At 33.5% G+C, this 23503-nt stretch overlaps 1 protein-coding gene across 3 annotated transcripts in view; it reads left to right on the top strand.

The window, feature by feature from the left end:
- LOC116426840 (uncharacterized) overlaps positions 1–23503 on the top strand; it is a 143852-nt gene that overhangs the window by 38178 nt on the left and 82171 nt on the right. The gene's annotated exons all lie outside the window — the stretch shown is intronic.

The raw sequence follows: 23503 nt of genomic DNA on the forward strand, positions 1-23503 counted from the left end.
TCACGAAAGTTATTCTCCCAACGAAAAATTCCTCTATCCCCGGCACGACGCTCAAGCCTTAGGAATCCGGCGAAGAATGAAAATTGTCCTCGTTAACGATGTATACGTCAAGCGCGGCCTCTCCTGTGATTTAACGCGACAGGCAAAAAGATTTCTTTTCGTGAAAGCCACGGCCTGTCCGACCCGAGACGGCCGCGAACGCGGCCGAACGAGAGACGAGCTTTGCAAACTTCGCGGGATTACGACTAAAAGACCCATTAACCCGTTGCACTACTTTGACGAGTGCTGCCCGTGATCATAATGTTCGATGAAACGTGAATGGCGTGTGGGAGACTGGAGGTTATGATGGCAGTGAGATGGTTGCTGTAATTGTGACCCGGATTTTAACGGTTAAATGGTGGTAATAAAATCGCGTTTATTTGGAGGGATTTAACTAATTAATGATGGATGTTATAAAGTGAAATATATATAGAATTAAGTTAAACAATGAATAAACAGATTTATATATGTGAGACAAACATTGAAAAACTGATTAGTCCAAAATTTTATTTATATTAAAATATATTTTAAAATGTATTTATTTATTTATTATATATATAATATATTTATTTTTTATTTATGAAGTTATAATGGGAGTGAGATGGTGTTGTAATTGTGACCCGGATTTTAACGGTTAAATGGTGGTGTGAGGAGGTAATAAAATGACGTTTATTTGGAGGAATGTGATCAATGATAGATGTTATAATTTCGATGTTTTAGTGTGAAATAAAACTCAATTTTTAATCTAATTTTTAATATTCTTCGGTTGCAAACAAAATTACACGGAATTTGTTTCTACACTAACCTAAAAGTGACAACTACCGAATTTCAAAAGAAACAAATTATAACAATGTCAGAAAAATAACAAAACAAACATAACACTATCTATTGTAAACAAAATTACAGTTATAAACAAAATTATATGGAATTTGTTTCTATAATAACCTAAAACTGTCAACTACTAAATTTCAAAAGAAACAAATTATAACAATGTCAGAAAAATAACAAAACAAACATAACACTATCTATTGTAAACAAAATTACAGTTTTAAACAAAATGACACGAAATTTCTATAACAACCTAAAACTGTCAACCACCAAATCTCAGAAGAAACAAATTATAAAATTAACAGGAAAATAACAAAACAAACATAACACTACCTATTATAAATAAAATTATATGGAATTTGTTTCTATAATAACCCAAAAATGTCAACCACCGAATCTAAAAAAAAACGACTCACAAAACTCACAAAAGAATAACAAAAGAAACACTAAATGCAAAACAAAAAAAGAACAAATACTATGCAAACCGAAATGACTTTCCTGCCAACCCAATGTCAACCAGCCCTGAACGTCATCAGCCACGACAGTCCGTCTCAGTCCGTGGCACGGTGCCCGTTCGGGTTACAGTGGCTCAGAACGACAGTCGTCATGAAACAACTCAATCATAAAACAAAACATGTATAAAATATAATAATATAAATCAAATAATTTAATACAATATTTAACAAACAGCATATATAAAACAATTTAATACAAGATTTAGCAAATAGTATATATAAAACAATTTAAAACAATATTTAACAAATATATATAAAACAAACAATTTAACACAATATTTAACAAATAGCATATATAAAACAATTTAACACAATATTTAACAAACAGTATATATAAAACAATTTAACACAATATTTGACAAATATATATAAAACAATTTATCACAATATTAAACAAATATATATAAAACAATTTATCACAATATTGAACAAACAGTATATATAACAAAAAAATAACAAAACATATATGGCGCCCATTCGGGGTACAATGACTTAGAACATCAGCCGTCCCCCGCGGCCGTTCATAAAAATTCCGCTCCGTGTCCGGAGACGATCATTCTGATTCTCAGAGAGCTAGATGAATGAAACTGGACACCCGTTGAACCCGTTCAAGAATCGACACCTCCGAGGATCCGTTCTCGCCCGTCCTATCTCGTTTCTGGCTCTCCGGTAGTCCATTCGATACATCGGATGACCGCGGGAATAAATCAGCGGTTCTTCGGCGCTCCGTCCGTTACGTGTCGCGTCTTGCCTCGGCTGACGTAACTGTCCCCCTGCCGGCACACGTGGGAAATCGGGGACGGATCTGATGTTTGCTCGGTTATCGGATTGTGGAAAAATGCGTTGGGAGTGAGGTTAATGTGGGAAATTAATTTTGGATAGTATATTAGTATAATAAATAATAAATAATAGTATACATATATGTGTAGTAAATAATAGTGTATTAGAATAATAAATAATAAATAATTGTATATATATATAATATATATACAATATATATACAAAACATTTTTCGAGTCAGTAATTTTGTTGACATATATGTTAGGTCTTCCAATACAAGAAACAATTTTTATATAATTTTATAAATGATATTTTGGATTTTTTTGTAGCTTCACTAAGGTCATTTTGAAAATTTTGATCTACTGATACGATTGTCACTGGAACGTCTCAAAAAAAAAAATTATCCTGAGAAAAAGTATGACTATGACCCCAGTAGACTGTGATTACTTTGTGCAAAAATTCACAAAGTAGTAGACCTCCAAAGTTGTGGTCTCAAAAATAGCATTTTCTTCGTAAAAGAAACGTTAAAAATCGAGTAGAAAATTAATCGATCCTATTTATTCTAGTCTATACTGGAGCTATTGTTGCGCAGAAGAACATATTTAAATTTCAGACCGATCAGTTAAATGGTTTCTAAGTTATCGTGCACGCCGATTACAAAAATGTTGTTTCGAGAAAAACGCGTTTAAAGTTTCGACAAACGAATTGTCGCATATAAAATCTTGTTACGTTCAATCAGCTATGCCTGCTGCATACAAAATTCCTTCCGACTCCTCGTACACCTCGTTCTTAAGAGTTCTTTTTTCTCTCGTTGAATTCATTGAATTAATAATTAATAAATGAATTTAACACGGTCGAAATGCCGCGTGGTCGATTCGGCCTGCCTTACACTTGGCGGTATAATCGTCTACAACTTCCAAAGTATTTCGAATTTTCCTATGAAATTTTCAGAGAATATTATTCAAATACGATACTTTCGAATAGGGTACTTAGTAAAAAGTCGCTAAGAGTATTCTGATTAAAATGAGTTTAAACACGATGGGAATCGAAGTAGTTCTATCGGTTTCATGGAAACGAGCCTTTAATTTCGTTAATTACGTTAAGTCGGTAAAACTAGTCCGATTCCCACCGTGTTTGGACTCGTTTTAATCAGAATAATCTCAGCAATTCACTGGCACTACATTCGATGACGTAAACTTAAAACGACTGCAATTGAAGTTTTCTCAACTGCATGAGTAAATAAATTTCATTACCTGCAAATCCAATGACACGACCGCAAACGGTTAACACGTTCGCGACGGGATGTACCACCGGTGGTACATGAACTATTGTCGCATCATAGCATTCAAATAACTGATTACCGTAATTAACAAATTTATTTACATCTTTATTGTTAGAAATATATATATTTCACAATATTTACGCACGTAAACGAAATAGGAAATACATTGTAAAAATATTATAAAAATGTTATAATAAATATTGTAATCAATATTATAAGAATATTGTAATAAACATTATAAAAATATTAATTTTGAAAATGACCTCCATGAGGCTGCAAAAAACTCCAAACTATCATTTATAAAATTATATAAAAATTTTGTCTTGCATTTGAAAACTCAAGATCTCTGTGAAAATTACTGACTCGAAAAATGTTTTTTCAAATGAAGATTATATTATTTATTATATTATTATTATTATTATTATTATTATTATTATTATTATTATTATTATTATTATATATAATACATATAATATAAATATAATATAATATATATATAATATAAATAAAGAAGTGTCATTATTTATTAAACCCAACATTCATATCCATAAGAGAACTCTCTGAGGTTTCAGCTGTAACACCAAGGAGAAAATAAATAATTTCGAATTAACCCCGCCACATGGGAGAAAGTACGAAAAATAACACCACCCCATGGGCACACTGAATCCAAGCCCCGTCGCGATGTTGAACCGACTCACTGTAAACAGAATTCATTGCTGGCGAGCGCAACGTCCGAGGGTCGCGTCAATAGAACTTCCTGCGCGAGCGCGCGACGACCAAGGACGAAGAGGTCGTTCGGCAGGAAGAAGAGCGATTAGGAGCGGTTAAACCGGAAAGTCGAGCGTGGCCGATGGGACCCGGAGCAAAACGATCCCCAGGCACGCAGCCAGTTTTCTCCGGGCGGCCATGATTACCACCGTAATTGCCCGCGTCGTACGGATCGGACTTCCGGCCGTAGGCCCTCGAGGATCGCGGCCCGGGCACGGCGCGTGTCCTTGCGCGTGCCGAGGATGGTGAAGTTAGGACGGTCGGGGGTTTCGGTTTTTGTTGGGCGGGTTGCGTGACCTTTTGGGATTGAGGAGAAATCTGGAGTTGATGGGGATTTTGAGGGATTTGTTGGAATATTTTTTAATGTTTGTTACAATATGTTTATTTGTTGCAATATTTATTATAATATTTTTGTGATACTTGTTATATTGTAATGTTTATTGTAATGTGTTTCTAATGTTTGTTAGAATATTTTTGTAATATTTATTACAATGTTTTTGTAATATTTATTACAGTGTTTTTGTAATATTTATTACAATGTTTTTGTAATATTTATTACAGTATTCTTACATTATTGATTAGAATATTTATTATAACATTTTTATAATATTTCTTGTATTGTTTTAATATTTATAAGAATATGTTTATGATATTTCTTATAATATTTTTATAATATTTATTACAATATTTTTCCCTCTATTGTTTACGTGCTTAAATATTGTGAAATATATGAAGTGATATTTCAAATTTTAAATTGACCCTCTTAAAAATCAAATTGCTTAACTTATTTCACAATTATTGATATGTTAAATGTTAAATATTCAAAATGATTTGCAAAATGAATATTTAATAGATCACTTTATTAATAGATCAAAGATTATTATTATTATTAATACATCAAAGATTATTATTATTATTAATACATCAAAGAATATTATTATTATTAATAGGTCAAAGGTTATTAATATTATTAATAAATCAAAGATTATTAATATTATCAATAGATCAAAAAATCAATAAATTAATAGGTTAAACAGATGGTAAAAATATGATCGGTCGTCGCGTACGAGGACAATTCTCAGATACCTATATCGGTTATAACCAGTTCCTTGAGAAGATGCGATCACGACACACGCCGGTCGTCCGGCCGCTCTCCGTGAACTGGCAGGAAAGTCAAGTACCAAAGAGAATATGTCCTTGCACGCCTTCGACACGCGATATCGGATCTCTTTAGTCGCGATTCGACCGCGGCCATTGCTGGCTGTACTTGGGCTCGCCGGTTCTGCAAAATCGAATGGAACTCGGATACATACACTGGCAAAAGTTTGGGCCCACTTCGATAATTATGAGTTGAATTGTAGTAGGGTTTAACGATTTTTGTATTATCCAATGTTTATTGGATATATTATTTTAATAATGACAACTTGGAATATATTTTTATAATTGTATGCATAATTATGGAAGTGGTCTAAGGTGTGTATATATATATATATTTATTTTTTTTTTAATTTAATTAAAATAATGTGATGTGAAATAACTGATAAACACATTTTTTTAAATTTTGACTTAGATCATTTTCATAATTATAGGCACAATTGTAATATTAACGAGTGTTGCAATTATCCAATGTCCACTATACCAATCCTTCTGCCTCATACTTTCCTTATTTCTAAAAATTCATTTACACTCGTTCAGTATGCATCACTGCTTACCAGTATTTCCACTGATTAATTATTCTCATCCGATGTACACTACCGGCCAAAAGTTTGGAATCGCTCGCTGATTTCCGTGACAGTCGAGTATGCCGATTAACTTTGAAACGATCGTTTGTCGTTGCATAAAATACTAACACGCTGCATTACGATTTTAGAGATTTCAGCCAGTCCTTACGTCCATCACGCTCTTTTATAGGTTATACAGCCGGTTTAAGGCGACGCTCGGAACGAACTCTCCTACTACCGGGAAAGATGTCCTGTCGTCGGCTTATACAGAGGCCCGCGATTCTTTTGTTCTCTAACGAGCGTTCAGCGTTACATATAGGAAAGACAGACAATTAGAAACGCTCGGGAAACTAATGGTCAGGATGCCCAGAACATGTCGAGCTGCCATTAAAAGTAAACGCGGCTTTTTTATGGGAAGACAACTTCAAGAAAAGTATTCGTTTCTCGATAGAGAAAAATAATACAATCTGCAAAACACGTTGCTTACACGTTGCTGATAAATAAACCTCCCCTAGTTACTCGAACGATATCAATTTCTTCTGACAAATGTCGTTTCTCGAAATTTACGTAGCGACTACAAACTTTTGGCGGTAATGATGGCATTCTTTGAAATTAATTAATAAGAAAATATACATAAATGATGAATCAAGGCTATGGAAATACGTATGCAGCAAAAATGTTTATTTTTAAGATTTTCTCTTGAAATCTGTTATTTTGAAAAACGTGTAAATAGAGTACCGCGTAAATTGGGGAATACGTGTAGTTCGTTTTATTTGTTAACCCTTTCTCCAGCATTTGTGAAATTGTAATATTTTCTTCGATGTAATGATCTTCTAAACGAAATATTGAAAGAATGAAAGTAACATAAGCCAATGAGTTTCTAAATAGAATGCCGTATCTTATAACTTTTGTAACTTTACATGTGTGTGTATGTATATTATATTTGGATCTGTGTAGTAGTGTAGTGTGAAGAAAGTGATAGGTTACTCTCAAGGTTTTAACGCGTTCGCTGTTTGCGTTACATATCTACGATGACTGCAATTCTGTATTTTGCATACAGAAAATGAAATAAATCGTATGTGTGTATGTAGATGTGTAATAGAAATATATATAGATATGTAGAGATAGGTAGAGATATGTAGAAATATATGGAGATATGTAGAGATATATAGAGATATATAATGACGTATCATAACTTTTGTAACTTGTTCCTCGAAATTTACATAAATCCCAAACTTTTGGTCGATAGTGTATTTATTGACATACTTGAACGCTGCGTTTCTCATACTTCACTGCACGCAGCTTGTAAATGTAATACCTACATGTGAAAGTTTCTTGTCACTCTTGAGTTCAACACTGAACCTACCGGATAGGTTAAAATTAGCCATTCCTGATTTCCTCTGGAAATAGTGTTAAATCTATCCTTTTTTTAATAAATTACTAATAATAAAGTATTGTATATGAATGTATATGAAACTATATAAAACTATTTGAAATATATAATACTGTCTAAAATTGTATGAAAGTGTGTAAAGCTATACAAAACTATATGAAAATATATAAAACTATAAAAAATAACAGGAATCAAAATAAAACTATATAAAACCATATAAATCTGTACAAAACTATATAAAATTATCTAATGCTATACAACACTGCATGAAACTATAGAAAAATATATAAATCTATATAAGTCTATATAAAATTATCTAATACTATACAACACTGCATGGAACTATATAAATCTACATAAAACTACATAAAACTACATAAAACTACATAAAACTACATAAAACTACATAAAACGACATAAAACGACATAAAATGACATAAAACTACATAAAACTACATAAAACTACATAAAACCATACAAAACCACACAAAACTCTACAAATCTTCATAAAACCATAAAAAACTCTACAAAACAACAACAATCGATCAAAATTAACAAACAAACCCCAAAGCAATAGCTCAAACCATCCCACCAACACTCACAACACAAAATCACAAACAAATCCACACACCATCCCGAAACATTCTGAATCACGAAAATCCGGTTTACAATTCTCTCCTCCAAATCCTGAGCGCCAATTACAATATCTCGGCCAGTAGTGGTAACAACGAGACCAGCGCGTACGCGTTATAAATTGTGCATGAAACAAAAGAGGCGCACGCAACGCACGCACTGACGTGCCTGCGAACGAGGAAGCCTGCCGAGTGTTTCGCCTGGTTAATTCATTTTGAAAGCCCATCAATATTCCCGCGGCGACCGCGCAACGTGGAGCTACGCGCTACGTGGAAACGAGTGTTCGTTGTCACGTGGACGGATTCGGGAATTAGCCGAGTATTGAAAATGTCTACGGGTTCTATGGTTAAGTGTTTTTGGAAGTTACATCGATGTAGATAGGAAACTTGGGTATTATATTGTTATGTAATATAGTTTAAATAGATAATTAGTTATAAATGATATATTAACATATCAAAATAAAATAAATATTAACATATCAAAATATGTTACATAATAATATATTTGAGTTTCTGTATATACAGTGATATAAGATATAAAGACACTTAGTTATGTAACTCTGTTAATTACCATAGTATTTGACAAAATATTTATCTTTAATAAACTATATATACTATACAATACTATATAATACTATATAAATTATCTTTAATAAATCAATAATAAACTCAAGTATCATATTCTTATGTAATGTGTTTTAAACAAATAGTCAATTCAAATCAAATTTAATATTTCCTTAAATACTTTGGTAATTAGCAGTTAGTTTTAGGTAAATTAAAATTGGATCAGAGTTAGGTTATTAGATATATTATGGAATGGACTGACCTTTACATGAGAAAACTTGTTGTATATTCATAAAACATAAACAAATATATCACAGAAAACAGGAAACTAACTAATTCTCAATAATAATCACAACTGATGATAATTTCGTATTTAACAACATTTCTCTATTTATTTATTTTTCACCTAAATCAAACTTTTAGGTACCTAACCAACATCTAACCAAGCCTAATTCGTTAAGCATTCAACTCAAATTCTTCCCATCTTCACTTACAATTCACACCGAGTCCACGTGACAGCAGACAGTACCCACTAAGTCACGTACCCGCGTAAACACGCTCGCCGATCGGGCACACGTTTTCGATTCCCCGGCCGCGGCAGCCGCGACCTTTCGATTCCCGGAACGCGGACGGCCGATACGAATCGATCTTATCCCGTGTGCCGTTACCGCGCCGATTCGCTACTCCTCGCCTAATTCCTTTTTTGCGGGATCGCCGATTCCACGTGTTTCTCGCCGGGGAACGGATATTCTTCGAGCGGACGAAGTGATGGCGTCTGATTGCGGTGACCTCGAAATTGTTGAGGTTGTTGTTATTATTGAGTTCTTTTGGAAATATAGTCTTGTAGTTGTGGAGAAGTACGTGTAATTAGTACTGTGTCATTGATTGTAATAATATATGTAATTAATAATATTATATATATAAAATTGTTGAGATTATTATTATTATTATTATTATTCAGTTTTTTTGGAAATATAGTTTTATACTTGTGGAGAAGTACGTGTAATTAGTATTGTGTAATTGATTATGACAATATACGTAATTAGCAATATAATATATATAATTATTAATATAATATCTATAAAATTGTTGAGATTATTATTATTATTATTATTCTTGAGTTTTTTTGGAAATATAGTTTTGTACTTGTGGAGAAGTGCATGTAATTAGTATTGTGTAATTGATTCTAATAACAATATAATATATATATAAAATTGTTAATGTTATTATTATTCATTATATACTCCAGTAAATATATTTCATTTCACATATAAATTTACATCAACAAGTTCAAACTAGAAAATATTTCTTAACATTTCACATAAAATTTTATATCAACAATTATAATATTATTTATTATTTGCTCGAACAAAACAAACTCTGACACCTGAAAGCGATCACAACAAATTATAAAGCAGCGGTGAACCGCCCTCCACAAGCAGCCAGCAAAAACAGACGAACATAACCTCCTTAATTACTTGTTGCACGGATTACCAGATACCAAACACGTTCCTATCGGCCGATAATCGATCTACAAACGATCAATTATAGCGTTTCTCCGACGAAATCGAATGCTCCGACCGGCGCTCGGCTCGAACAGAATTTTTCCTTGTTTCGCTTATCGGTGGAACACTCTCGAATCGATTACAGGGAGAATTAGCTGACAGTCAACTTTTCATCCAGTGATTGCTTGTCTAATTAACGCTAAATATCTCGAATGAATTGTGGGAAACAAGAAGCTAGGTAATTTTGAATAATAATTAATAATTAATCATTTTTTAATAAACGATATTTCTGTCTATTTTCTTTACTTAAATCAAATTTTCTAAATAATAATCAAGACTGATGATGATTTCTAAATAAACAACATATCTTCCTTTATTTATTGTTCTTTACTTAAATCAAACTTTTAGGTAAATTAGATATTTTATGGGGTAGACTCACCTTTAGATGGGAAAATTTGTTGTATGTTCATAAAACATAAATATTGTAATTCTATACCTAAAAAATGAATAAGTAATCAAAATTTCGAAAAATACATAGACTCCTAAATATGATTTTAATATTTTGCCTAAACTTTTCGGCAAATATTTTGCCAACTAAACAATTTACATATTATTTATTTGTACATACTTATTTACTCATAGCACGAGACGAGTTAACAATGTTTAATATTTATTCACTTATTATACACTTTATAAGCGATTATTATTATTATTATTTTTATTATTATTGCTATTATTATTGTTGTTGCTTTTATTGTCATGTACTTTTATTATTGTTATATATAATCATATTTTGTCAAAAACATTCACTATACAGGTTTCTCTGAGATATACAGCAATTAACAAAAACCTAAATGTAACTTATTTAAGAAATCAACATACTTCATAAGCAAAATACAATCTAAATTTCCATAGCACGAAACGCGTTAACTGCCAGCTCTCGCCTCATTCCCTCCCAGGCACGTGTAAACCGTCGGTACCCGGTTGTTTGAGCAACCATACGTTCCCCGCGTACCGTGTTATTGTTCAGCGGCGCCGCACGCGCAATAATAACGTTCGACAGAGATACATCGCGTTCGCGGGAACTCCGCGCCTCGAATCGTCTGGGGCCACGGCGCGACGGAGAAAGGGCCAGTTGGCGATCGGCCTTGAGTCTCTGTCCTTTACGCACGCGCGGCCGGACGCGTAAATGTCAACTGCTCGATTTTAACCCTTTGCGCTCGAGAATATTTTTCTTAAGAAATATTCATTATTTTCTGATTAAATGTCAATGATATGGTTTACAACTGACATAAAGAAACAATTGTATAAATTAAGTGTAAGAATTAGTTTATTTGGATGTTCCGTGTGTTGGTACGTTATATGAAATTTGATATTGAATTCTAAATTCGATTTTGTTCGGTCGAATCAAATGGCGATTGAGACTCAGAGGTGATGGGAAAAATGCTGTTGAAAAGTACCGGACAGCGAGATAGTGCTTTCTAAACTAATTGCGAGAGCCAAGCGCGAAACTTTTTCTGCGTCGACGAATACCGGTTACCGCTTGTCTGAACTGATGTTTGACGGTACCGAGCAACAGATTCACGATTGTTCTCGCGTCGACGAACTTCACCGTTTGACACGTTCGCTTGACACTTTTGACACTTGTTTAGTGTCCCCGCCGTGGACGGTGTTTTTTTTCGTACTTTCTCCCATCTGGCGGGCTAATTTGAATCGGTAATAGTTCATGTACCAGTGGTACATCCGTTCCATGAAGCAAATAAGCATGTATCACCGGTGGTACATGCTTGTTTCTTCCGAAACGGATGTAGCACCGGTGGTACACGTGTCCCATGCGACAAAACTTCATGTACCACCGGTGGTACATCCTGCCGCGAACGTGTAAAGCAAAAAAGGAATCGTTTTTTTCACAATTCTAAAGTGGCGTTACCTCTTAAGTGAAAAATCTGCATGTCAACTACAAACTCGATTTTGACCGTTTAAGCAAAAAAGAAATTGTTCCTTTCAAAATTCTAGAATGGCTTTGCCTCTTAAGTGAAAAATCTTCAGAATGAATTTTTTTAATTAATTCTGGAACGTGCTTTCTGTTAAGCAATCAATAACATAAATTTTATGTATTTGTTTGTGAGCCTCAGTCGCTTTCTTGCCTTTGTAAAAATGGAAAAATGAAATATCGAAAATGATTTTTGCATTCCATGTGAAAATTGAGAGTGAGCTAATAATTGTAAACAAAATTATATGGAACTTGTTTCTATAGTAACCTAAAAGTGTCAATTACCAAATCTCAAAACAAAAGATTAGTCAGAAATAAAACTCAATTTTTAATATTTTTCAGTTATAAACAAAATTATATGGAACTTGTTCCTATAATAACCTAAAAGTGTCAATTACCAAATCTCAAAAGAAACAATTATAACATTGACAGAAAAATACAAAACAAACATAACGCTATTCTAAACAAAATTTCAGTTGTTAATAAAATTATATAGAATTTGTTTCTATAATAACCTAAAAGTGTCAATTACCAAATCTCAAAAGAAAATAATTATAACATTGACAGAAAAATAACAAAACAAACATAATGCTATCTATTTGTGCAAACCGAAATTACTTTCTTGCCAACACAATATCTGCATTATCTTTCAGAAATCATATTCGTTTACGTTTAACCTTTTCACTGCCGAGAATTGTACCTATCCGAATAATAACAATTCAATGTGATTTAGTAAGGCTTGAAAAAAGATCATTAAAAAAAGTAATCAACCAACTGTTCCACAATATCACGTACCATACATGCTCAGTTTTTTCAGCAGAACTATCAAGCTATATTTTTATAAATTCGTTAATTAATTTTAAGAATATTTCTGTTCCATTGCACTCTGTTATGAACACAGTATTTGCCCAAGTCACATGTGAGATCCATAATTAACCTCTCACCTTGTAACGTGTCAGACTCGTGGCGAAGATTTCCAAGGGAATTTAACAACTGAAAATATTAGGTTGGCAAGAGTAATTTCAGTGTTTTAGTGTGAAATAAAACTCAAAAATTAGATTAAAAATTAAACAACCGAAAAATATTGAAAATTAGATTAAAAATTGAACAACTGAAAAATATTAAAAATTGAACAATTGAAAAATATAGAAAATTAGATTAAAAATTGAACAACTGAAGAATATTAAAAATTGAACAACTGAAAAATATTAAAAATTGAACAATTGAAAAATATAGAAAATTAGATTAAAAATTGAACAACTGAAGAATATTAAAAATTAAACAACTGAAAAATAATAAAAATTGGTTTAAAAATTAATATTTTCCAGTTGTAAACAAAATTACATGCAATCTGTTTCTACACTAACCTAAAAGTGTCAACCACCAAACTTCAAAACAAAATAATCCTACACTGACAAAAAAATAACGAAACAAACACAACGCTATCTATTCGTGCAAACCGAAATTACATTCCTCGCGATCCAATGGAACAATTTTCCTGCATTGGAAGATAGGATCTGCTTAACTTAAAACCACCAGGAATTCGACCGAGGTTTTTTAATTGTTTTATGGAAACGCTGAAAGTGTATTTACCAAGATTTAGAGTGGCTTATAATTCTATGTATTACGGAAATAGTTTGTTCGGTAATTACCCTCGGAGTAATTTGTTGGCGTTTCGATATTTGAGAAAGAAGTCAGCAGTGGTTATTTTGACGCAGGTAGTAGTTCCAGGGTTAAGAAAATGATAGGTTGCTCTCAAGGTTTTAGATCGTTCGCTATTAGCGTCACGTATCTGTGATGACTGTAATTCTATATTTTATGTGGGGGATATGAAATAAATCATATGGATATTTCTATATGTTTATATATATAATATATCTTTGTGATCTCTATATATTTCTGTATATCTTTGTGTATTTCTATATATTTCTACATAGCTTTGTGCATCTCTATATATTTCTGTATATCTCTTTGTGTATTTCTATAAATTTCTATATAGCTTTGTGTATCTCTATAAATTTCTATATATCTTTGTGTATCTCTATATATTTCTATATATCTTTGTCTATCTCTATATATTTCTGTATATTTCTGTATATTTCTATATATTTCTATATATTTCTATATATATTTCTATATATTAATATATCTCATATTAATTTCAAAGAATGTCATCATTACCGCCAAAAGTTTGTAGTCGCTACGTAAATTTCGAGAAACGACATTTGTCAGAAGAAATTAATATCGTTCGAGTAACTAGGGGAGGTTTATTTATCAGCAACGTGTTTTGCAGTTTGTATTATTTGTCTCCATCGAGGAACGAATACTTTTCTTGAAGTTGTCTTCCCATAAAAAAGCCGCGTTTACTTTTAATGGCAGCTCGACATGTTCTGGGCATCCTGGCCATTAGTTTCCCGAGCGTTTCTAATTGTCTGTCTTTCCTATATGTAACGCTGAACGTTCGTTAGAGAACAAAAGAATCGCGGGCCTCTGTATAAGCCGACGACAGGACATCTTTCCCGGTAGTAGGAGAGTTCGTTCCGAGCGTCGCCTTAAACCGGCTGTATAACCTATAAAAGAGCGTGATGGACGTAAGGACTGGCTGAAATCTCTAAAATTGTAATGCAGCGTGTTAGTATTTTATGCAACGACAAACGATCGTTTCAAAGTTAATCGGCATACTCGACTGTCACGGAAATCAGCGAGCGATTCCAAACTTTTGGCCGGTAGTGTACATCAGATGAGAATAATTAATCAGTGGAAATACTGGTAAGCAGTGATGCATACTGAACGAGTGTAAATGAATTTTTAGAAATGAGGAAAGTATGAGGCAGAAGGATTGGTATAGTGGACATTGGATAATTGCAACACTCGTTGGACCCTGAATGCTGCGATTGTGCCTGTAATTATGAAAGTGGTGTAAGTCAAAATTTTAAAATGTAATGAGCTCAGTTATGGAAATGTATTATAAATTGTGCGATCATTGAAACGATAGATACAGGGAATATTGGATAATTGCAATACTCGTTGGAACCTGAATGTTGCAATTATGAAAGAGAATGTTGGAACGATGAAAGTTACGATCATGCGATTATCGAAATATTAGGTACAGTGAACATTGGATAATTGCAGCACTCGTTAGACTCTGAATGCTACAATTGTGTTTATAATTATGAAACTAGTACATGCAAGTGGTTTTAAACTTTTAGCTGATAGTGTACATCAATTAATCAGTGGAAATATTGGTGATCAGTGATGCGTACTGAATGAGTGTAAATGAATTTTTAAAAAATGTATGAGACAAATGAATTGATCTAAGTAAAAATTAAAAAAAATGAGTTTATCAGTTATTTCACATCACATTATTTTAAAGTAAATTAAAACAAAAGAAATGTATGATTGAGATCACTTTCATATTTATGGACACAATTATGAAAAGGTATTACAAATTGTGTGATTATTAAAATAACAGATACAGCATTAAAAATATTTTAAACTATTTTATTTTAAATATATTTTCACTGAATATTTTATTTCAAAAATATTTCCGTTGAACATTTACGCCGAATAACTTTCGAGTGCAAAAGGTTAAGTGGTGTAATTCCACAGTGATATCTGTGATCCTCCGGAACGATAATTAGCCGATTCGAAAGTGTGCTAACTTTTTAGCCGGACGCGTACGTGCGCGCGAAATATGGATAGAGAAAGCGAACGCCGATTCTCCGCCGAATTCTTTTAAATGGCCGCCGCGCGCGTGCGCAAGGTCGGACGCGGGGCAATTAGCATAATGACTTAAACATTAGAGCCGGCCGTAAAAGGCGAGTTTTACTACTTGATAATAGCCCTCGCCGCTGTGAATACGGCACTGTTTGTAATTCTCCTCGAAGAAAGTACGGTACAAATCTGTACGGCTCGTTGCCGATGAATCTTTTACACCTCGAGCACGATTTCGTTCGGCGATCAACCGCCTACGTTGGGAATTTCACCGTTGAGAATAGTCGAAAGTTTTAGAGTACATGCTCACACGCCATCTCTCGTGCAACGCGCTTGTTTTTAACACTTTTAATGATATCTAATTTTATGTCTAATGTGCGAAATGTAAATAATATATTAAATTATTTAATTGCATTGTTATTATTGCTGAATTAGAATTAAATTAAATGACGAATGATATTAAATAATTAATCAACTGCCTACGCTGGGAATTTCACCGTCGGGAACAGTCGAAAGTTTTAAAATACATGCTCACACGCCATCTCTCGTGCAACGCGCTTGTTTTTGACACGTTTAATACTATCTGATTGTATGTCGAATGTACGAAATGTAAAAAATATATTAAATTGTTTAATTGCATAGCGTTGTTATTATCGCAGGTCTGTCTTACTGATTTAGGTAGCGTTATTTACAATATAGAGATGTTTTCAAATAACCATTGTCTAACTGATTTAACTATAGTAATTCGATTTGGTTGGGTCACCAGTGACCCCTTTGACATTCACCATGTTACTAGAAACAAATAATATGAAGTGCTGTGGATGCTAAAAATGTTCGTGTGAATTCTCAAAATTAAAATTTAATGCAGTTTTAAGTTAAAATCTTGAAAAGTGTCTTTTGACACCTTCGGTAGAAATAGTGTTAAATTTTGATTTCATAACCTACATTAACATTTAATATTATTTGTTCCTTTTAATACGTTAAATGTCACAAGGGTCACCAGTGACCCCCACCCAAAATCAATTACTTTCTCAGTTCAATTTTTGACATTTCCTACGTTTAATTGTATAATAAAGTCAATTCAGAATATACAACTGAACTTGGCAAATAATTTCCTCTGAATTGGTTAAAATGTAATTTATCTGTTCCAAAATATTCAAAATGTTAATTACTTCTCTTGGTGTGATTCATTAAATAATCATCCAGTTGTAACAATGAAGTAAAATTTATTTAATAAAATACACTGTTTCATCAGAATTGCAGAAACATAATGTACTGCTAATGTCAATTTAATTGATTAAACTAGTAATATTTAACCTCATTTTATTGCTAACAGAAAACTGTGCAAACTTTTCGCAGTACCTAATAATTGAATAGGTGTTTAAAAAAAGGACATGTATTACAAATTTTTCAAGAAGATTTATAAATCGTCTGAAACAGTCATTTGTGTCCCCAATTTTGCATTTACAGTTAGTAAATAAGTTCTCTTATCAAATGGTTATTTGTCGTTCAATTTTTGTAATTACAGTAAGCAGTAAATCGGTTTCATTCTTTTGTAAGTTTCATGAAATGTAACGTTATGACTTTTTTCAGATACCTATTCAATTCTTAGGTTTTTACTGTTATTAACCCCTTATTGTATAATATCAAGTCAGTCTAGATATAGCATGATTTCTCATCAGAAATTTACATTCTGTACATTCGATAATCTCAAGTGTATTAGATTCGTGTTTTTATGTGTATTACGAGAGATAATCAGGATGCCTTGTATGCGATTTTCAACGTAGATTGACTATACAGAGTTCTTTGGCTAGGTCGTTAGGATGATTGTCTATTCTGCTTTTATATTTGCTGTTTAACTTGTCCTCCTATAATATTGAGCTGGGTTTAGTTATTTTATTTATTTAATTTTCATAGAAATGAAATATTACTAGTCTATTATGGATCTTTAATCTTTAGAGGAAACGTAGACACAAAATAAACGTGAAGAACGTGAAGAACGTGGCAAGAATTTTGAGTACCGTCTATTGAATTTGTCAAACACGGTAGGCACCTGTGATTTCGGCTGACAAAAGTACAAACATATGCGGTGCAAATGGTACCGAATGATTGTACGTAGATTTCTAATGACCAACAGCTTTTTATTCTTTACGAGGGTAACCTTTTGCGGTCATATTAAATTTATATATAGGTGTCATGCTAGCTGGAATGAATTTTCATTAAACGAACAGTAATACATAATATGCAAGATTATGAAGGAAAAACAAAATGTATTAATTCTTTTTTAAACTTTAGATATATGTTTACATGATAATATGTTTTAGTAATTTATAGTTCTCCATCGTGTGGTATCTTTCAAAGCAGTCTCCAATATGAAGCCCTGGTTTTTGAGAACATGTGTCTCAAAAATAATTAGTTTGGCGTCTTCCACCCTTGATTTTTCTGTTTGAATGTATAAAAATAACAGAAAATCAACATTATAATTATTTTTATCATAGTTAGAGGTAATTCAAGGAATTTTTTTCAGTGATTAATGTCTCCTTGTTTAGCAATGACAAGGAAAATAGATTGAATCGGTTTTGCACCGGTTCATAAAAGAAATGTTTACATAGAATGTTCTAGTAATGTGTTTACATCTAGCGCTTTGGTATGTTTACGAAATATTATTCTACATCTTAACACTCAGTTCTTCGCAATCAGTCAAACGGAAAAGCAAGCAAGTGAAGTCAGAATAAATATGAAATCAATTGCTCCAAACTGTTTAAAAAAAGTCATTTCACTAGTATTAAGTATTAACACTAGGTTTACAGAACGCGTCAAATTGATGCATATTGGATTTTAGAAATATTATTTTGTAAATGTTTACTCTGATTTTGATTGATGCGATCACACTGACACGTACCACAATTACCAACTATCAAATCTCCAGTTTCCACAATTGAAATAACCAAGCATCAATTCTTTTAGAAATAATAGAATGAAGTGTACAATAAATGCCTGTAAACCTAGTGTTAAAAATAAATAATACATTAAATATTGCCAAATATTAGACGTAGTGCAAAACCGATTCAATCTATTCTTGTCATGCTAACCAAAGAGACATTAATCACTGAAAAAAATTCCTTAAATTACCTAACTATGATAAAAATAGGTAATTCAAGAAATTTTTTTATATTATAAACTATGATAAAAATATAATATTAATTTCTTGTTATTCTCACATACTCCTAGCAATAAATAATTTATACAAAACTTCAGTTATTTTATATTATAAACTATATTATATATTATAAACTATGATAAAAATATTTATATTAATTTCTTGTTATTCCTATATACTCCTAGCAATAAATAATTTACACAAAACTTCAGTTATCTTACTATTTGTTTCACGTTGAAAATCACGAGTCACACTCGTTGTAGGACAAGGGGTTAACGGGCTGCAACACTGACCTTCGAGAAATGTTGTCATTCGAACATCGCGGACCGTCGAGCAGGAAATCGGTTTCTCCGGCTCACCCAGTATAGGTTACGAACACACGCGTTCCGCGAAGGGGGCGGGGCGGGGAGGGGAGGCGGGCGCACACGCACGTAGGCCATGCCGAGGGCATAGTTACACGGCTATTCCAGCGAGGAATGTCTGGCATGTCGCTCTCGTCAAATGCCCAGAAAATAAAAGAACCGCCTCGGCCGCGGCCTTGATAGAAGGTTTCCACTGGGTTCCCTGCGCCGGCCGCCGCGAAAATGTTTCACCAATCTCTATCGTGATCGTCATCCTTCGCAGAATTAACCCTAATCGGACGATGTCACTTTGACGTTTGAAGATTTTAGTGAAATTTTGGATTATTTCGTAGTGATTTTCTGAAAGTTTTTTTGGGAACTATTGTGTGATGTTAAAATAATATTTTGTAGTAAGATTGCAATATTTTGTAATAAATTAGTTTTTACTGAATTTTTTTGATTATTTCATGATGCGTTTACAGAAGTTTTTTCTGGCTTTTAAAATTTGGGAACTATAAACAGAAATAATAACGTTTTAATCATTCCTTTTATTCTTATGAGTGATTTTGATGTTTGAAGCTTTTTATTAAAATTTTTGGATTATTTTATCTGAAAGTTTTTTTGAACTTTTACTTTGAATATTTTGTAGTAAGATTGCAATATTTTATGATAAATTACTTTTTAAAATTCTTTTCATTTATTTTTGAAAATGTTTAAAATTTTCATTTATGCAGTTATTTATGTAATATTGAGTTAAGGTAATATTTTGTAGTAATAAGATTGCAATATTTTATAATAAATTACTTTTTACTGACATTTTTTGATTATTTCATAGTGCATTTCTGTAAGTTTTTTTGGCTTTTAACATTTGGGCCCTATTATGTGATTTTAAGGTAATATCTTGTAATAAGATTGCAATATTTTATAATAAATTAGTGTTTACTGAAATTTTGGATTATTTCATAGTGCGTTTCTGAATTTTCTTTTGGCTTTTAAAATTTGGATACTATAAACAGAAATAATAATGTTTTAATCATTCCGTTTATTCTTATAAGTGACTGAGTCATGGTATGATTCATTGTAAAAACACATTGTTTCTTTTTTTTTCCATTTATTCGTTTATTTCTTCAACTTCTGTTTACTATTACATCGTTTTGCAATTTTATTTTTACGCCATTCTATAGGAAACAAACAGAATGAAATGTTCGACGAACTAAAATCCATATTATTTATACAAAACTGAAACAGATCTAATCGAGTTTGCACGGGTTTCTATGAAAATAACTGATTCCGCAATTCCAATTTTTTCGCAACGTATCTAGGCCGTAAAGCGAGGCATGCGTGTATTTATTATTTTAACAAAGAGCGAATGCGTAAAAAGAAAAGAAGACGCTGATATAAATTACGGCGCTTTCAGTCCCATATTTCATTCAAACGATTTCGTTATAGAAAGAGAAATATTCGCTTCCCTCCAAAGAATTCTAAACAAAAATATTCCGCGGAGGGTTAAAAGTCGCTCGCTTCAAGCGTCTACGGATAAAGTCGGCCGCTATTTTTCATCCCTACATACGTACAACTCAACTCTTCGATCAGTTCCGAAGGCAGCGTTAAATTCTGTTTTAGAAATCGTTTTCTTCGGCTGGAGAAAATTTGATAAATTCCTCGCGCGGCTAGCAGCAAGACGAGCGCAGCTCCAAGTGCCGAATCCATCGATTACTTTCGTGGAGATTAATAGGGGTCTGCCGCCGCTGATCGATGGAAATCGCGTTTCGTTTTTTCCTTGCTCGGATCGGTCGAAATTAGGCTCGACCCTGACGCAGCCTGGTAACAACCGAGCCGCAGTCCGTCTCTCGAGAGCGTCCGCGATCCCTCGTATTCACCGCACGGAAGCCGCGCGGATAGTCCGAACAGCGCTGCGTATCAATGGCCGCTGCCCGCCTGCGCAGGTGGCGTCGTTGAAATCGCCGCGCCGCGCGGAGCAGCGCGTCTACTCGCGGCCCGTCTCTCGAGAGCGCGTCGGCGGCATCTTCGAAACTCGATGCCCAACGAGGGCGAGACGAGGAAAATGTGATCGAACGTAAGTTCTTTGGTACGCCTCGGTCGAATATCCTTCGGTTTCGTTCGCGGCAGCGAAAAGAAAAGAGGCTTCCGAGGCGAGTGCCGCGTACGCGACACGACTCGAGGCGGTTTTCTCGCGTTGTCGGCCGAAAGGGCCGGAATTGAGTTTCTCCAGTGCCGCTGGATGCGTGCCGAGTCGGCGCAGTTCATCAAGAAGCGGGTGGAGCGGTGCGAGGAGACGAAAGCGTCGGTGACCTCCGAATCGAGGGGTCAAGCGAAACCGATACTCGGGAAAATTTCATTACTACAGTTGACACAGTTAACATTGTCTCCATCGAAGCTGTCGAAAGATATCTTTTCAAGCTTTATCATTTCTGTATTGGTTTCCTGATGCTGGGTCACCAGTGACCCACAACCAAATTTGATTACTATAGTTGACACAATTAACACTATTTTCGTCGAACCTGTCGAAAGATATCTTTTCAAGCTTTATCATTTTTGTATTGGTTTACTGACGCTGAGTCACCGGTTACCCATAACTAAATTCGATTAATATAGTTGACACAATTAACACTGTTGACACAATTAAAGCTGTCGAAAGATATCTTTGATGCACGAGGTTTGACATTTTACGCGGAGACCTTAATTTATTTCTTCTAATCTTTATTGACTGGCTTGATACTTATTTTGTAATTTATATTTGAGCTATTCGAATTATATTTTTGTATTCAATGTAATTAGTGAAATAAATTGTTTGTAGTTTGGGGACATTTGTGACGTATTTGAGATTGGGAATATTTGTTGGTTAGTGTATAGAATAGAGAATAAATAAAAAATGACTGGAAAATCAATAGAAAATAATTAGATAATTAATAGAAAATAAATAGAAAGTTAATAGAAAGTGAATGGAAAATGAACAGAAAATGAATAAAAATGACTAGAAAACGATTAGGAAACTAATACAAAATCAATAGAAAAATCATTAGAAAATAAATAGAAGATCAATTGAAAATCGTTAGAAAATAAATAGAAAATGAATAGAAAATATTTGAGTTTGAAAATTTTTATTGATTGGTCTAGATATTAATTTGTAATTCATATTTTCATATAACCTATTTGAATTACACTCTTTTATGGTTCATATAATTAGTGAAATAAATGAATATTAATTAATAGTGAAGTAAAATAAATTGATCTACGAATTGTTTTATCGTGAATCATCATGAAACAATTATAATGTTTCATATAAAATTCCGTTTCTCCTGCACTATCGTATCTGTGTTTGGTAATTGCCCGAGGGAACTCTCGCCCGTTCGGGGAGCATCTGGTTCACCTTGCGACGGGTCGCGAACGCCTGCGACCCTGGCCTTGATAGCGCTTCCGACGCGCGATCCGATATTTTAGGAATGTAGGTGGGACACACTGAATTTCGCTTTTTTCGCGCGTGCGCTTGTAACTGTTCTTACGGCGCCCGAGATGTTGTGTAATAAATAATTCTACTAATTATTGTGGAATGCAGCTGCAACGTTGGTTTTTGTTGTATTTGTAATTTATAAATTTTTTGCGATTTATGAACTTTTTGTGATTTACAAACTTTTTGTAATCTATAAACTTTTTGGAATTTATAAACATTTTGTAATTCATGAACTTCGTGTAATTTATAAACATTTTGTAATTCATAAATTTCTTGTAATTCATGAACTTTTTGTAATTTATAAACTCAGGTATGCCACAGATATCATCCCCAAATTATAAACAATTAATTCCACTAATTATACTAACCATAAAAATACAATTCACGAGGATATGCAACAAAAAGGGAACAACGTTTCAAAGAGCTTTTCGTGAATCCGAAGAACGAGGCACGCCGGGTATTTCAAACTCTCGTGACAGGCGGAAAGATCCTAATGAAAAGATACAGATCGCAATGGCCGGCGAGCGTGTCCACCGTGACGGTGCCATTGACTGTTCGCACGGTAGAGTAGCGGCGGGCAGTTATCAGATTTTTCTGGTTGGAGGGTGTGAAGGCTCGCGAAATTCAACGAGGAATGTCGCAACGATACCGTGACGCCTGGCGTCGCAGAACGGAAAGCGCGCGAGTGCGTGAAGCCGTTTAACACGTTCGCGACGGAGCTTGGATTCAGTGTACCCGCCGTGGGCCAGTGTTATTTTTCGTACTTTCTTCCATCTGGCGGTGTTAATTCGAAATT

The sequence above is a fragment of the Nomia melanderi genome, chromosome 1 (assembly GCF_051020985.1).
Source record: "Nomia melanderi isolate GNS246 chromosome 1, iyNomMela1, whole genome shotgun sequence".
NCBI classification, from domain to species: Eukaryota; Metazoa; Arthropoda; class Insecta; order Hymenoptera; family Halictidae; genus Nomia; species Nomia melanderi.